Here is a 16,202-nt window from a genome sequence, read left to right as displayed (position 1 = left end):
AAATTAATTAAAAAGCTATACCTTAAACCCTGAAAACACTTTTCGTAATTTTAATAAATAATATTAAAAAATAAATTCTAACCTTGGTGCTGAGAGAGGGTGTGGAGTAGAGATGCCGGCGGCAGTGAGGGAGGAATAGAGGTGAAATTAGTGGTTTGATTTGCAAAAGAGCGAAAACAATGTTAAGAAAATTACTAAATGTTTCACCCATTTTGGGAAAGGGATAGCTCCTAAACCTTGAGCAGAGAGAGCTGTGGAGAGTAATATGAATTGACAGCAAAACACGAAGAAATATGAATTGGGCCTAGTGGGCTGAACAAACACCACTAAGCCCAATTCATGTTTCTTAATTTTGAGATGTCCGTATTAAATGCCAAAAATCATATCGTTTAGTAATTTTCTCAATATTGCTTTGCTCTTTCTAATTCCAACACTATCCTCCTAATTTCACCCCTATTCCTCACAAACCAAATCACTAATTTCAGCTCTGTTCCTCCCACCCGCTCTCCCTCAAACCCTAGAACAAGCAAATCTGAATAATAGAACAATTTGTTGGGAATCATACCGGCTTTCAGCCCCATATGTGATTCTGAAAAATAAAATAAAAAAGGTTTCCATGTTAGTCAGAGTAAGTTAATTGTGTAAACTAATTTAAAATTAAATGAAAAAATTAGTTAGACTAGTATGCAGCAGACAAAACTATTTGCCTGAAGCTAATAGATGGGACCAAACGGAACATCTAAAATTTTCAAACTCAAGACCAAAGCAAGAAGCTAGACTCCATATATACATGGTCCAGACTCCATATATCTAATATGGTAAATATTCTTCAAGAGTTAGATGATACTTATAAACATTGTAACTCCCATAATCATCAATCAAAGTGAAAATTTCATCAAATTTATTAGAAGAAAGTTCAACTTATTAAGTCACCTTGACAGAATGATCTTTGCATTTTAAGTCAACTTAATTAATAACCAAACCGCCCCAACATCGGCGGTATCGTGTTGGGAGCTGACCGCCCAAATCTGGAGCGGTTTGGTGCTTAGAGTAGACCGCCCCACGTAGTTTTAAAAATAATTTCAAATTAAGGGCAGATTATTTTAATATATTTTTTAGGGTATTAATGAAAATTTCGGTATATTCCTTAACTTGAATGCCACTTCTTTATTTTTTTTTTAAAGATGCGTTACCTCGTTAGTGGGCCCCACCATCTCAGTTGAGCCACTTGTGGACCAATCTAAGGAATAAGGAGTGACAAGTCAATTTTGATGTTGTCTGATGCTCCAAATTGATTGGTCACTCCTTCGTGGGCTTTAGTGGGCTGCACCGTGTCCATATATCCACCATTTATCTTAGTCTTCCTTATCTCAGCCTTGCTCAGAATTTGCATCTCCAACACGCATTCAGTCTTAACGACTAAACTCTTCTGATCGATAGAGAGCTTACTCGGTCTTTAGATCAAATTTCTATTCTAAATTTCAGAAAAAAGTTTCAAATTCAGCAATCTATTTTTTCTTTAGAAGAAGCCTCACGTTAATTGTGATGTCATAACGATATCTCTTTGAAAGAAATTTCTCCTCAGTCCTTGTATTTTAAGTTTGTTTCAGTTGTCTTTTTGGTTTTTCCTATATATGGTCTGGTCTGTTTTTGACACTTATAAACAACTTCGTATATCCTCTCTCTCTCTTTTAAAAAAAATAAAAAATACTTGGTAGAAGCTACCAAGCGTTGCATTAATAAAATAGTTTTTACATCTGCTTTAAAAGAAACATTGTTTATCTATCCCCTAAATGGGCCATCCTAGCAATGTTTATATATCCTCCCTCTCCCTCACACACACACACACAAACACACAAACACACAAACACACAAACTGAAACACACACACACACACACTGAAACACACACACACACACACTGAAACACACACATACAATTGTAGTTCATGGATGACGTTTTAGAAACCAAATTAAGTGGAAAAAATGCATATATTGAGTTGGCAAAACCAGAACCTAAACGAAACCCTGAACAAAAACCAAATTAAGTGGAAAAAATGCATATATTGATTTTTGGAGACTTGAAAAACAGCCCCTGCATTAGTTCCAAGAATCCTTTTACAGCTGTTCTCTGTTATCCAAGAATCTCACCTACTCATTAAATCTCTTTAGAAGCTATCTAAGAAATATTACTTTTCTGTTCTCAAGAACGGGTTGATATAAGAAGGAAAATATACATATTAGTGATACACCTAGATATTACATCCAATTCTCATTTCTTTACTAGCTAGTTCTTACTTGTTCCGATTCAGCTTCCTATTCAGCTGATGTTTAATTAGTGAATAATCTTATGTAAATAATTTCCTTGTTCAATTATTTATTCATTCCAGCAGCTATATACCCTTGTTCAATTACAAGTAATATTAGGACATTGTAAATCATGAACAAAATATATTTAAAAAGATCGACTAGTGAATTAATATAATATAATGAAGGACTGCATCCTCAACTCACACAAGATCGGGGGAAACTGTTATGTATGTGGGCCTGATTCTAGGAGTATGCGGGGGGTGGCAGGGGGGCGGCAGCCCCCTGCGAGCGGTGTCTGAGGCTACGAATTTTCAGAGATTAGTCAAATTACCCATTATGTGGGCTCTGTTTAGCCCAGAGAATTTTATTTTCAGAGAAGTCAATTGCATGAAAATTCTTTAACCGACGGTCCAGATTAGTCAAATTACCCATTAAGATGTGCGGTCCAGATTAATTCGTTTTTCGCACCCTTTCAGTGGGTTTTGTATTTTATATATGCATTAAATCTCTCTGTAATTTGTTGTAACTGACTTTGAGAAATAGTGGATTTTGTTTGGCGAGCGGCCATGGGTTTTCTTCCCCTAGAGGGTTTCCCACATAAAATCTGTGTGTTATGATTGTGATTATCTCTTAATTTTCTTTCTTTCTGTGTTGTGTGATTGCTTTCGGGTACTCGTATTCTCAACAACTGGTATCAGAGCGGGGTTCTTTCTTAAGTGGGAGCAATGGCGGAAGAGGGGAAGTTACGAATTGAGAAGTTCGATGGCTCTAATTTCGGGTTCTGGAAGATGCAAGTTGAAGACTACCTATATCAGAAGGATCTCTATTTGCCTCTCGACGGCAAGGCTAGCAAACCAAATGATATGGACGACAAGACTTGGGACATACTGGATCGAAAGGCTCTGGGTGCGATCAGGCTTTCGTTGTCTCAGTCGGTAGCCTTTAACATCTCCAAGGAAAAGACCATACAAGATGTGATGAAAGCCCTAACGCGAATGTATGAGAAACCATCGGCGTCAAACAAGGTGTTCTTGATGAAACGGTTGTTCAACATGAAGAAATCTGAAAATAAATCCATGCAAGAGCATTTGAGTGATTTCAATACCATCAAGAGTCAGTTAGAATCCGTGGGTATTAACTTTGATAATGAAGTGTTGGCCCTTGTTATCCTGTCGAGTTTACCCAATAGTTGGGATAGTCTGGTTATGGCGGTGAGTAACTCTTCGGGATCTAATGTTCTCAAGTTTGAGGATGTAGTAGGGGTTCTTCTTGATGAAGATACACGGAGAAAGAACAACTCGTCTGGTGTTATTTCTGGTGCAGCCCTAAATATTGAGGAACGGGGCAGATCCTCAAAGAGGGGCAATGGCAGAGGAAATGGACGGTCATAGTCTCGGAAAAGTCAGTCAAGGGGTACTCAGTTAACTTGCTGGAACTGCAAGAAGAAAGGTCATCTCAAGCGTGATTGCAGAGCACCAAAGAAAAGGGTGGATGAGAACGACAAAAGTAGTACCTCAATGAATGTCTCAAATGAATCAGGTTCAGAAAATGAAGCATTGATTATGTGCTGTGACATTAAAGATGACTGTTTGTGGATACTAGATTCTGGTGCATCATTTCATGCCACTTCAAATAAGGAGTATTTCCTAAATTATGAGAAGGGGAATTTTGACAAGGTGTATCTTGGTGATGATGAATCCTGTGACATAATTGGCAGAGGAGATGTGCAGATAAGCATGCTAGATGGGAAACAGTTGAGGTTGCAGCGTGTGAGACATGTGTCGAAACTTGCTAGAAATCTAATTTCTGTAAGCCAACTTGCTGATGATGCAGGGTTTGAAACAAAGTTTACTGAAACATTCTGGAAGCTCATAAAAGGTGCTATGATAGTAGCACATGGACAGAGAGATGGCAGTCTCTACAGGGTTCTTAATGAAAACTTCATAAACGTGGCCTCCTCCAAAGTCAGTGCAGAAGTATGGCATCAACGTCTCGGGCATATGAGTGAAAAAGGAATGAAGGTAATGTTGTCAAAAGGGAAGTTAGACGGGTTATCACAAGTAGATCTGTCTCTGTGCGAAGGCTGTGTGTTTGGAAAACAGAAGGTTGTTAGCTTTTCTAGAAGTGGCAGAACTCCTAAAGCTGGAAAGCTAGAACGGGTACGCACGGATGTCTGGGGACCTTCGCAGGTATCTTCTCTTAATGGTTCTCAATATTATGTTACTTTCATTGATGATTCAACTAGAAAGCTCTGGGTTTACTTTATGAAAAATAAATCTGATGTGTTTGAAATTTTCAAAAAGTGAAAATGTCTAGTTGAGAATGAGACAGGTCTGAAGCTAAAATGCTTAAGATCAGATAATGGAGGCGAATATTGCAACAAGGAGTTTGATGAGTATTGTGCTGTGAATGGGATCAGAAGAGAAAAAACAGTACCAAGGACACCACAGCAGAATGGCGTAGCTGAGCGCATGAACAGAACAATCACAGAACGCGCTAGAAGCATGTTGCTGAATGCTGGTTTTCCTAAACATTTCTAGGCCAAAGCTGTGAATACTGCTGCATATCTGATCAACAGAGGACCATCTACTGCGATTGATTGCAAACTGTCTGAGGAGGCTTGGACAGGAAAGGAGGTAAAACTTTCACATTTACGAATATTTCGTTGTATTTCCTATGTCCATGTCAGTGCTGAAAATAGATCAAAGTTAGATGCAAAATCCAAAATATGCACTATATATGTTAGGATATGGAGGTGATAATTTTGGTTATAGACTATGAGATCATGAGAGTAAAAAGGTCATAAGGAGTAAAGATGTCATATTTAATGAGGATGTTTTGTATAAGGATAAGATCAAAGAGAAGAAGAAACCAGAAAAATCAGAATATTTTGAGCTTGATGATATTTCTTCAAATGGTCTTGGTCAGCGTGTTGTAGAACAGGTTGATGAACAGGTTGAAGAACAGATTGATGAACATGAAGATCAGGAGGAGCCGGTGACACCACCCATTGCAGTTCGACGTGAGAGACGAATTGTCACTGCCCTAGACCGTTACTCTTCATCTCTAGACTATCTATTGCTCACAGATGATGACGAGCCCAGCTGCTATGAGGAGGCAATGCATTCTGAAAGGAAAACAGAATGGAAGAAAGCGATGGATGAAGAGATGAACTCACTGCATACAAATCAAACATGGAAATTGGTTGAGCTCCCTGTCAAAAAGAGGGTAATTCAAAATAAATGGGTATACATGTTGAAACAAGAGCATGATGGCTCTCAAAGATACAAGGCCAGATTGGTGGTGAAAGGTTTCCAACAAAAGGCAGGTATTGATTTTACTGAAATTTTTTCTCATGTAGTACAGCTCTCTACGATTAGAACTGTTCTAAGTATTGTTGTTGCTGAGGATCTGCATTTAGAACAGTTGGATGTTAAAACTGCTTTTCTTCATGGTGATTTGGAGGAAGACATATACATGGAGCAACCGTAGGGATATGTAAAGGCTGGTAAGGAGAACTTCGTGTGTAAGTTGCAGAAAAGTCTTTATGGTTTGAAACAGGCTCCGAGACAATGGTATATGAAATTTGACAGGTTTATGTCAGGGAACGGATATATTTGTTGTCATGCAGATCACTGTTGTTATTTCAAGAAGTTTGAAAATTCTTACATCATTTTGCTATTGTATGTCGATGATATGCTAGTTGCAGGTTCTGACATGAAGAAGATTAAAAATTTGAAAGAGCAAATGGCAAAGGAATTTTCAATGAAAGATCTAGGGGCAACAAAGAAAATTTTGGGACTAAAGATTGAAAGGGATAGGAAGAATAAGTTGCTAAAACTGTGTCAAAGGGAGTACATATCAAAGGTGTTAAAGAGGTTCAACATGGAAGGTGCAAAACCGGTCTGTACACCTTTAGCTGGTCATTTCAAAAATCTTTCAAAACAGCATTGTCCCAAGACAGAAGAGAATGAAAAAGATTCCATATGCATCAGCAGTGGGTAGTCTCATGTATGCCATGGTTTGTACAAGACCCAACATTTCTCATGCAGTGGGAGTTGTGAGCAGGTACATGTCTAATCCCGATTTTGAGCATTGGAATGCAGTAAAATGGATTCTCAGATATCTTGTAGGAACAAAATATATGGGGTTGTGCTATACAGGTGCAGATATACAGTTGCATGGTTTTGTTGATTCTGACATGGCTAGAGATATGGATAGTAGGAAGAGTACCATAGGCTTATGTGTTTACTCTTGGCAGTGTAGCAATTTCCTGGGTGTCAAGGTTACAAAAAATTGTTGCATTATCTACTACTGAGGCTGAGTATGTTGCAGTTGTTGAGGCATGTAAGGAGATAACTTGGTTACGAAGCTTGTTGAATGAATTGGAGCACAAGCAAGTAGATTGCCGGTTACAAAGTGACAGTCAGAGTGCAATTCATTTGGCGAAGAATTCTGCATTTCACTCAAGGACAAAGCATATCGACATAAGGTATCACTTTATTCGGACCATGATTGAAGAAGGATCATTTAAGTTGGAAAAGGTTCACACCAACAAGAATCCTGCAAACATGCTTACCAAGTCAGTCACGAGAGAGAAGCTGGAATTCTGTTCGGCTTCTCTTGGTCTTGCTACTTGAGGATGGCAAGACGCCACCGCCAAAGGACACTACAAAAGGAGATAAATCTACTACTCAAGAGATGATTTGGGAATCAGTCCCAAGTGGGAGATTTGTTATGTATGTGGGCCTAATTCTAGGAGTATGCGGGGGGTGGCAGGGGGGCAGCAGCCCCCTGCGAGCGATGTCTGAGGCTAGAGCCCGGAGAATTTTATTTTCAGAGAAGTCAATTGCATGAAAATCCTTTAACCGACGGTCCAGATTAGTCAAATTACCCATTAAGATGTGCGGTCCATATTAATCCGTTTTTCGCACCCTTTCAGTGGGTTTTGTATTTTATATATGCATTAAATCTCTTTGTAATTTGTTGTAACTGACTTTGAGAAATAGTGGATTTTGTTTGGCGAGCGGCCGTGGGTTTTCTTCCCCTAGAGAGTTTCCCACATAAAATCTGTGTTATGATTGTGATTCTCTCTTAATTTTCTTTCTTTCTGTGTTGTGTGCATGATTGCTTTCGGGTACTCGTATTCTCAACAGAAACGATTCAACAATATAGCAAATTATTTATATTTGAATTTTTTAGGATTTATAATTCATATAGAAGTTATTTCATACCTTTTTTTTAAATGATCATAAGAAATTGTAAGAAATTATAAGAAATTTTTTTTATAATTAAAGAAAGTAAAAATATAACAAGCATTCCACTTTACACGCAATATATATATATATATATATATAGACATCGCATTACTATGTGTTCAACACGTTGATCCAGGATGTACCTATCTTATTTAATTAAGTAAATGATCCTTCGAAATTATTTTTTAATTAAGTAAAGATCGTCAACAAATATGCAATTGCATTCCAGGCTTTTAGTAGCACTTAAAGATACGATTAACAATTGTAGGATTTTTTAAAGGAAGATACTTTGCTTATAATGATTGATTTTCTAATATACCTTTAATTTTTTGGAGAATTTTGTTTCCAACAGCCTCCAGAAACAACAATCAATTTAGAAATAAATGAAAAAAAAAATCCTGCATTTGAATCTATTACAAATGCAAAACTAAAAAAATGTGACAAACATACCTTTTTTTATTTGTAGCATTAATTGAATTTTATTTATCATAATGATCCAACTCTTAAAATAATCAAGTATCCCACCTCATAGTAACTCACTCCACAAAGGTAGAGAATATGTAACAGAAGAAAAGTTTTTATTTCTTTTTCTTTTTCTGTTGTTTGACATGGACCGCAGTGGAGAATAAATGAACATTTGGAACGATGCATGCAACAACTTAAAATGATAATTAATGAAAGATTCTTGTGGATATCGACGTATATTAAGATAATAAAAGATTCTTGTGGATATCAACGTATACTAAGAGCTTGACCTATTACGTGAGAAAATATCGAAAGTTTTATTCATAGCAAAATGGGAAAAGAAAATATTAAAAATGGAAAATGTTGAATTTGAAATTTAAAAATAAGAAGACAGGTTTGGGTTATGACGGCCTTGCGAAACGCCACCGAACTACCAAACCCGTAAAAATAAAAATAAAAGAAAAATAAGTGGAACGCCATGAAAACCTCCAAACCCGGAAAAATGAAAATAAAAATAAAAATTATATAGTGGACCGCCATAAGCCAAACCCGACTGAAACCGGAAAATATTAAAAGTAAAACTCAGCCGCCATAAGTCAACCACGGTCCGAAATTCAACCTTTGATTTTCGCTGTTATTTTGGAAATATTGCGTTAAAAGAAGAAATTTGTAGAGCAAATATGGGTCCCAAATTCTGAACTAGTCACACCAATAATGCAGTTTATTAATCCTCCTTAGTGCAGCATACATCCAAAAGCAACATAGAATAAGTCTAACTGCTATTAGAATTATTCATACCGATAGATGTAGTATTTTTCCTATTCTGGGTATTAATAGCCATAAATCGTTTATTACTTTCATTGACCATTATTCTCGTTATGGTTATGTGTATTTGATTAATGAAAAATCTGAAGCACTAGATAAATTCAAATTTTTTAAGGCTGAAGTTGAAAATAAACTTTCATTGAGTGATTAATAAACTTTCATTTTGTTGCCTTGAGCATTATTGCATTTATGAATTATTTCGAGTCAATGACTGGAATTGTGAATCTTCATAATATAGATGATATATATTCTTAAAAGTCTCTAACCAAGGTAATTAGCAAGAACACTAATTAACCTCTACCAGGTTAGTATGTGGATTAAAAGATGGTCAAGTTTTACAAACCACTGACAAGAGATGTCATTTTAATCACATAAATACATGTTCTAGGAACATGATATTTGACAGACCCATAATGAAACATTAAATGAAATTGTGTTCGTGTCATTAATGCTTTCATTCAGTGTTAAGTTCTGCAGTATGAGGTATTCATCCTTCCTACTAAGATATGTGTATGTGTGATTATTACCTAATGTTATCTGTAAAAAGTAGCTATAACGGTAGCTCTTCGGTATACATAACTTATGCTGAGGAGGTGATGGTTTACCAAAAGTACTATTGTCCCTTGTATTTATTATACAATTTATAGTATCACTGAGCCCCTTGATAGAGTAAGGTTTATCTGCTAGCGGTATGATTACAAGAGTAATCATATTTGATAATCTGCTTAAGATCAAGAAAAGATTAAGTTTGCAAGGATGACACACACCTACCTTGAAACTTATCTGATAGCTATGATACAAAGAATAACACGAGTAAAATAGTTTACTGGATCGTGATATTGTACAGTACAGCATCATATATGTGATTGGATGGTCATGATGCATTCTACCAGATGTCTCTCATGATTATAGAAGTTAAAATAGTTTTTAATTCTATTTACCAACATAACACAGATCTTATCGGGTCACATCGTATAGGAGCTACTCGGAGAATCTTGTTGATTAATCATAAATTGATTATGATTAATAATAAGATGGTTATAATTAATTATACGTGATATAATTAAATTATAAATGTCATGTAAAAATGACAAAGCAAAAACAAAAGGTTAATTTATAAACGTACTCGGTACGTTGTATTAAAGTTATCAAATCAACAAAAATATAATTGTACATGACAATTATAAATATTTGATTTGGTCTTTAAATGTTAATTATGGATTAATATTTTGGACCGAAAGCCCATTAGTAATTAAGCCTTAATTAATGATTAAAGCCCAAATCCAAAAGCCCGAAACTAATCGATTCAATTTGGGCCAAAGTGCAAAAATTCGATTTTGCCTTCTCCACCTTGGAACCGACCTTGCCAAGGGCATTTCAGTCATTTACAAACTGACCCTAAGCCCTCTAAATATAGGGTGAGGGGTAGAGAGAAGATTACTAATTTCTGAGTTCATACCGAATCGATTCGGTATTCTATTTTCTCTTTTTTTTTCCTTTCGTGAATAGTGTTTTGGTTAGAAATTAAAGTTATACGTATTCCACGTATAATATTTTGGGTTGTTGAATAGTGTTTACAGGATCGGTGAATAGTATTCTTGCGAAACACACGATGTTTATGTTTTCACATACGTGTGATTCATTAACATCTAGCGGATCGTGACTAATATTATTTTGTCTTTTCTCGGTGAATAGTATTTTTACTAAATCCAGTAGTTTATGGTATTTATGGCAAAAAAAAAACCGCTCTCCGGTTAGTCCTGGTGGATAACCGATAGAGGCATCAGACGTCTAATGCTCCGAGGCGAGTCGATTTATTTAATTGTTAAATAGATTTAATTTTTAGAAAGCAATCAAAGAGCAGATCTATAAAGGATTAAAAGGTCATTGCAATGAAAGAATGGAGATGGACACTCTCGGTGGTTTTTTTGGCATATCCTTTTAATCCACGGCTTAAGTTAGAAGTAATTTTTTTTTGTTTTACGGTCTTTCTATAGCTTAGGCCTAAACGGGTTTTGGATACCCTGAAACCCAACAGTGGTATCAAATCATAAGGCTCTCCCAGATTGATTTTCTAAAAGTTATAACTTATGCAAATTAGGTGCATATACCGCATATCGGTTTAATTCTTAGATTTGCAGCTAAAGTCCAAACCAATTAGAAATGAGATTTTCTTGGTTTGGTTCTACCGACTAAGAAAGTTAAATTAGATTTAAGTTTTCTTTATACTTTCTTATGAAATGTAAATTTTTATATTTTTTGGATTAGTTTTCCGACCGAGAAAGATAAAATAGGATTTTATGCCTTCTTTATGTTTTCATTTCAAAAACTTTTGATTGTGTTAAAGTTCATCTAAGCATGTGATGAAGCAATAAAGTACCTGAGTAAGAGCTGTTAATCTCCACCCATAAAAGATAAGATTTATGTCAAAGAAAGATTTGTGAAGGAACTCACCTATGTCTTTCTGGCAGACCCTCTTTTACGTGTCCTAATAGCTGGCCCAAAGGAGACTTTGTCATGTTACCAAATTGTTTTAATGATTTTGAAGAATGGCAAAATGTAACTCTTTCACCTTTTCAAAAAATCTTCGGATAAGTAAAGTTCATCGAACAATGTAATGAAGCAATAAAGTATCTTAGTAAGAGCTGTCATTTTCATATTGTGAAAGAGATGGTTCTGTCTAGGAAAGATTAGATTTAGCGGTCCGTATGACCTTGGTCTTTCCTGGGAGTCCCTTTTACATATCCTAATGGCTGGTCAAGAAGAAACATTGTCACGTTACCAAATTGTTTTATCTACCAAAAATAATATCTATTTTAAAACATATAAATTGTTTATGTGCTTTTTACGGTATAAATAAGAACTGAGCATAGCTACAAAACAAAGAATTAGGAACTAATAAATAATATACTTGACTTGGTCCTGTATATAAGTAAATTAGATTTACTACTTTGATATGAAATGTATAAATTAGATTTATCGCTTTCAAGGAATCGTGAAATAACGTGATGTCAAAGAAAGGCTAGAGGTGGACACCATCGGTTGGTCTTTCTGGCAGACGACTTTCACGTGTCCGTAAGTATGTCTAAAGTCAGTTTCAAAAACTGACTGCTTAACAAAGCTAAGCATGTGAAAGAAAGTTATGTCAAGGGAAATACTGGAGAAGGAACTCTCGATTGGGTTTCCGACAAACTTTCTTTTAAAGATTGCTTGCACTGTTAACCCGTTAATTAAGTAATACGCCCTTCCTACTCTGTCCTCCTCACATCAATGTTCATTGGTCGACGTGACCTACTCAGTAGGCATCGCCTTTTACCTTTGATGGTCGAGGGTTATGTCCGACATATCAAACCAAATAGAGTTAGGTTACTTACCAATGATTTCCATAATAGTTTTGGGCATAAGGCAAAGTTTCGTTAAAACACGTGATGTTTAACGAAACCAAGAATCACAAAGGGATGTCATTAGCAGCGATTCTGCTTACCTAAGATAACTAATGGCCGAGTTATCCTGACACTGGCTTGGTTCTTAGTGACAATAGAGATCTTGGTCCTACTACAAAAGGGAATAGAGCAAAATTGTAGTGGGAGTTTTATTATTTGAATAAGACATTACATGAACAAAGCTAAAATCTTTACTTTTAATGTTGTAGAAACATGGCTGAAGAAACGTCTTTCTCTTTACGCTCCCTGCTCGAGAAAGAAAAGCTAAAAGCGGACGGATCCAATTTCACTAATTGGTTCCATACCCTCACTATCGTATCGTACTTAGACATGACAAGAAAGAATATATCCTGAACACACAATTCTCTGCTGAGCCTAAAACGGACGGTAGAGCAGATGACCTCACCAAGTACATCAAGTACATCAAGCACAAGAAAGATGAGCTTGATGTGCAAAGTCTCCTGGTAGGTATTATGGGTCATGAATTGCAGAGACGATTCATGGACATTAAATCCTATGACATGTGCGAACAGCTCAAGAACATGTTTCAAGAGCAGGCACGTGTTGAGAGATTCAAGGTGATCAAATCTCTACTAGGTCATAAGTTGGCCGAGGGCGGCTATATTGGCACTCACATGCTCCGTATGATGAGCGATGTTGAGCAGCTGGAGAAGCTAAGTAGTCCGTTGAGCAAAGAATTTGCTACGGATATTATCTTGCACTCACTCCCTCCCAACTTTTCAAGGTTCATCATACTTCCACATTCTTGGGATGGACAAGAGTCTGCAAGAGCTCCAAGGGGATACTGAGGATCGCAAATGGCGACATGAAGAAGAGCTCTTCTGTCCTCATGTTCACACAAAAGCGTATGCACAAAGTTTCAGTACAGCAAGCTGTACCTTTTAACCTTGATTACACTTTCGACTCAGATTGCAAGTGTACAATCCTAATCGCGTAGTATTATCAGGTATCGATCCACAGAGACGGTTAAAACTTAACTGAACTTTACTTAAATTAAATAAACTCTAGAAGTTGCAAATGTGATTTTGGTGTTTTAAAAAGATAAATAATAATATTCAAAACAATAAATATTTTTGGGGTTTTGTTTAATAAGAATAAAAAGGCGTTTCAAGGGTTTCAGACTTATCTTAGTTCTGCCTCTCAGTCCCTGATACGGGTCGTACAGCTTCCTATACGGGTCGTACAGCTTCCTGTCCGACCCGTACTGACTTCGAGTTAATGCACCAGTTACTGTTTCTTTGTGCTGTTCCTTTATGTAGGGTTCAACTGACCAGACCTAATGTTTCTAAACCTCAACTGTCGTATATTGGTTTATTGACTTGGTATGGAATTGCAATATTTACCCTCTTAGGGTTCCAAACCTCAACTTTCGTATATTGGTCCGAGTTGCCTAGTTGCTTGTTTGGTATACTAAAGGTAACCTCTTATCTATCGATAAGAGGAAATGTTCACCTTTCGGCTATTATTTGGTTTTACCTTTCGGATCACTAAACCTATCTCATGTACTTAGCTTTGGTTGAGAGATTTTAAAGGGGAGAATGCGCTTTAGTGACAAACCAATAAAAATCAAACAACTTAATCTAAGCAATTAAAATCAAACACAATCAAACAAACACAAATTCTAACACAAGAATCAAATAACTATCATGCAAAACAAAACATTCAATTATATCTTAACCCTAGAAACTAAAAGAAAAGAAAGCAAATAAAACAAGTAAAGATAATGATAAGGGAGCTCATGGCAAAACTCGTGGAACGAAGAAGATCCGTCGCAAAACTCTCGTTTTTCGCCTCTCTACTTGTTCTCCAATCCAAGCCCTCGCTCCCAAACCTTAGGTTGATCCAGCATGCCCAGATACCCCCCTGGTGCAGGGAATCACGTTTTTAAAGACCCAAGACCGACTTTCCTTCATTCAGATTTCTTTCCCAATTTCCAGATTTCCTGCCAGATTTGTCTGACAAGACCCGTGTCAGGTTTAACCAGTCCGACCCGTGTCAGGTTTAACCAGTCCAACCCGTATCAGGTTTAACTCTAGTCTGACCCGTGTCAAAACTTGTCCGACCCATGTAGAAAAGTCAGAAAACAGATGTCTAACAAGGGCCGTGTCAAGGCTTGTCCGACCCGTGTAGAAAAGTCAGAAAACATATTTTCTTCCCATTTTCGCCCGTTTCCTGCAAGATAAGAATAAAAGCATAGCAGTACCATATTATATAGATATTTAATGGAATAAACATGGTTTTACTGTTTTGGGCACAAGTTTTGGTACATAATTCGGTCGGAAATATAGATATAATAGCGCGATATCACCTCATGATCCAAGCTGGTGGGAGGAAGATTAATAAATCCCAAAAGAAAGTGGCTCATAAGTACAAGGGCAAGGGGAAGCAGGTTCTTAATCAGAACACTCCCAAGGTAAAGGTTTCTACTGCCTCTGACTGCTTTTACTGCAATGTAAAAAATCATTGGAAGAGGAACTGCCTGAAGTATTTGGCAAACTTGAAGTCTGGAAAGGTTTCCAAACCTTCAACCTCAGGTACGTTTGTTGTTGAAGTTAACGTTGCTACCTCTATTAATGATTGGGTAATAGATACCATATCATGTGCAGGCACTAAAGAATAGAAGGAAGCTACGCAACAATGAAGTACAACTCCGAGTTGAAAACATAGCATTAGTTGCAGCCGTGACAGTCGGTAGTATAGAGTTGTATTTGCCCAACGGGCTTTTAATGGAACTTGAAAATATATATTTTGTTCCTAACATTTCCAAAAACATCATTTCAGTCTCATGTTTAGAGACGAATGGTTTCTCTTTTGTAATAAAGGACAATAGATGTTCAATATATAAAGTGTTCGCACAGAATATATGCTACAAAGTTTCAGTATAGCAAGCTATACCTTTTAAACCTTTGTTACACTCTGTCAAATCAGATAGCAAGTGTACTATCCTATCGATGAGTATGCTCAGGTATCGATCCACAGGGACGGAAGAAAATAACCGGACTTATCCTAAAGTTACTTAAAATTCTAGAAGTGAGAGAAATTGATTTGGTTTAGTTCTAACAATTCTAATGATTTATGACAAGTTTAAAAAAGCAATAAAAAGAATTAAAGTTGTTTTCAATTAATAAAAAGGCGTTTCCAGGGTTCAGATTTCATTTCTGTTCAGCCCCGAGGCATACGGCCCGTATGGCTTCCCCTACGGCCCGTAGGGGACCCCGAGTTAATGCTGCAGCTACTGTTTTCTGTGTTGATACTAATGTTTAGGGTTTCTATCGACCAGATCTAGATACCTAACCTCAACTTTCGCATTTTGGCCTAGTACCCGATTACCGGACTCAAATACTTCCCTCTTAGATGCATTAAACCTCAACTTTCGCATTTTGGCCTAATTTATCTAAGTTACTTGTTGGTTTACTAAAAGTATCCAAGGACTTTCGCCTCAAGGAAAGTTTCACCTTTCGGGTACTCCTTGGTTTAACCCTACTTCATATACTTTATTCGGTTGGATTAAATGTCATAGACTTGGCTCCTAACACTTAGATGTGCGCATTCATCTAACGGGATGACTAATCAATTCAAGCAAGCACAAATAAAGCAATCAAAATACTACTCAACAAAGTAAAAACAAAGCATTCAACACAAAATCCAAGTAGCATGCAAACAAAACCAAACTAGAAACTACATCTTAGCCCTAGAAACAAAGTAAATTAGCTACTCATGTTCATAAGATAACACAAATAACAGAAAATAAAAGAGTTCATGACAAAACAGTGGAGAAATCCGAAGATCCGTTGCAAACTCGCGTTTTTCCCTTCTCTTCCTCTTCTCCTCCTCCTGTCTTTTGCTCCAAGAAAGCTTGTCCAAGTTCCAGTAGTGAATCC

The 16,202-nt window shown here is 36.7% G+C and overlaps 1 long non-coding RNA gene across 1 annotated transcript in view; it reads right to left on the bottom strand.

Moving 5' to 3' along the window:
- The window catches only part of LOC144549200 (uncharacterized), a 44,263-nt gene extending 43,575 nt beyond the window's left edge, over positions 1 to 688 (bottom strand). The window contains exon 1 of the long non-coding RNA XR_013509621.1: positions 566 to 688. This is a non-coding gene — a long non-coding RNA (uncharacterized LOC144549200). The remainder of the gene's footprint in view (positions 1 to 565) is intronic.
- Between the last annotated feature and the right edge of the window lie 15,514 nt (positions 689 to 16,202).

Source organism: Carex rostrata, chromosome 34 (assembly GCF_964058835.1).
Source record: "Carex rostrata chromosome 34, lpCarRost1.2, whole genome shotgun sequence".
NCBI classification, from domain to species: domain Eukaryota; kingdom Viridiplantae; phylum Streptophyta; class Magnoliopsida; order Poales; family Cyperaceae; genus Carex; species Carex rostrata.
The sequence above is the reverse complement of the archived record's forward strand: the minus strand, read 5'-3'. Positions and strand labels throughout refer to the sequence as shown.